We start from the raw sequence: 2,213 nt of genomic DNA, 5'->3' as shown, positions 1-2,213 counted from the left end.
AACATTTTTCATCGCGAAGAGACGTGACCCAAGCGCGTGACCCAAGCACGTGACCCAATCTCGCCCACCTGATTGGTCGGGTTCTTGCGTCCTGGTTACGATGTCGGATGAATTTAGAACATGCGTCCTGTGCATCCGATATCGCAACGGTCATAAAATCGTGTCGTACCGCATAGTTTACACGGTGCGTTTTGGACGTATGCGTCTGACGTACGTCTAGAACGTACGTCCAAAACGCATCGTGTAAATAGGCCTTAAGGAAGCTAATTCACTTGTCGCCGTCGAGTTTACGATATAATGAGACATGTGGGACGAGTACGCGATCGGGAGTTAGGTGAGCACGATTCTATAAAAACAACTCGCCAAATCTATACTATAAAAGGGAACAGCCCATTTTTTGTTAGCTATGTTCTCTGAATCTGCTCGCATGATTTGAAATTGCTTGACTGTAAACGATGCATTACCACACATAGAGTAATATTGGCGCACTTTTGCAATGATGAAAACATGCAGGATAAAGTTGAATTTGAAACCGTTTTAATTAACACTGGCTAAAAATAGCATACCGGTGTATCGAAGCGACTACCATTAACCAATGTAGTACGCGTCGTTGCTAGCTTGCTGTGTGGCGCAGTGGTAGCACGCTTGCCTCATACGTTAGGGGTCGTGAGTTCGAACCTGGGATATCCCAAAATCCATAATGAGGCTCTTCACGAAAATGTGCTCACCACATCTTCACGTTCGGTTGAGTTTGACGCCGAAAACTTTGTAGCTGAGTTAATACACGTTAATATACATTTATCTCCTGCACTTAAGGTAGGTTTTCCGAAATATAAATATGCCTCTATCTTGAATATCAATTATAGTTTGTAGGCCTACACAAACACAGTGACCATGTTTGCCCAGTCAATAAATGGCATTATTCCTGCCGATTGTCACCAATTCCTGCATGAATTATGTATTGTTGGCAAAACATGTTAAACCCCCAGACAGACAGTCACAGACAGTGATTATCAACTGCTGACCAGAAAGCTCCTGAAATTATTAACTGCTAACCAAGCAAACTGCTGATATTGGGGATTTCAATTCTAATATCAATTCTTACAAACTGCTGATATAATTCGATATTAGGCATAAAATAAAAAAACGTCTGTTTACGGTTCCAAATCAATTTTTTTAAAGGGTAGGTCGGTAGGTAAAAAAACATTTTTTTACTTAAAAATTTATTTTAAAGTCAAAAACACCAAAACTATCATTCAATGTGTTCATTTTCTACAACTAAACCCCGATACATATCTTGATGGAAAAATGATAGAAAAATATTGTTTAGGAACACTAATTTCTATTTCTCGACTTTATTTATGATCTTGGTCTAAAATAAATCAATTTAATATTCTTTTTACAACAATGCTAATAAATTTGAGTCGGCACTTTTTTGGAAGGGTCTGTCGGACTCGACTCTAACTGTGAACGAAGCTGTCCATTTCCCTGTGGATTTCTTGAATTCCCTTAATACCGCAGGCTTACCACCACACAAACTTACTCTTAAACCTGGTTCCCCCTCATTGGCCTCAGATCTTTAGACCCAATCAACATCACCAGTGGAACACGTTGTCGAGTCACAGCCTGCCATGCCAACGTCATAGACGTCGTTATCCTACATGGACCAGCAACTGGCAAAACCGTATTCATACCACGCATACCACTCATCCCTTCAACATCAGATCTTCCATTTCAATTTAAAAGACTGCAATTCCCTATCCGCCTTTGCTATGCTATGACAATAAACAAAGCCCAACGACAGATTTTCACTACCATAGGCTTGGACCTGACCACACCTGTCTTCTCCCATGGCATGCTCTATGTTGCCCGCTCACGAGTAGGCAAACCCACGGCGATGTTCATTCACACACAGGACAGGAAGACCAAAAACAGTTTACAAAGAAGCCCTTGATCCTTAGGTGAGCTACAACACTAATACATGTAATGGTATTCGACAAGTCTTGGTTGTAGTTAAGATGATTTATTAAGCACGAACGAAGTTACAACGTTGACAGGGCGCTGCCATGTTGGATTACTTTACTCACGTACAACGCTCATAATAGATGGCGCGTCGGTGCAGTGTATAAAATAATATGAATACTGCTACAATACAATCATTCATAAATTCCCACCGTCCGAAGGATCAGTTTCAGTTACTCATGTCCCAGACA

General features: G+C 40.9%; 1 protein-coding gene across 1 annotated transcript in view; it reads left to right on the top strand.

Moving 5' to 3' along the window:
- The window catches only part of LOC106805644, a 61,252-nt gene that overhangs the window by 39,493 nt on the left and 19,546 nt on the right, over window positions 1-2,213 (top strand). The window lies entirely within an intron of this gene.

The sequence above is a fragment of the Priapulus caudatus genome, unplaced genomic scaffold (assembly GCF_000485595.1).
Source record: "Priapulus caudatus unplaced genomic scaffold, Priapulus_caudatus-5.0.1 Scaffold121, whole genome shotgun sequence".
NCBI lineage: Eukaryota > Metazoa > Priapulida > Priapulimorpha > Priapulimorphida > Priapulidae > Priapulus > Priapulus caudatus.
This window is presented reverse-complemented; position numbering and strand designations above follow the sequence as displayed.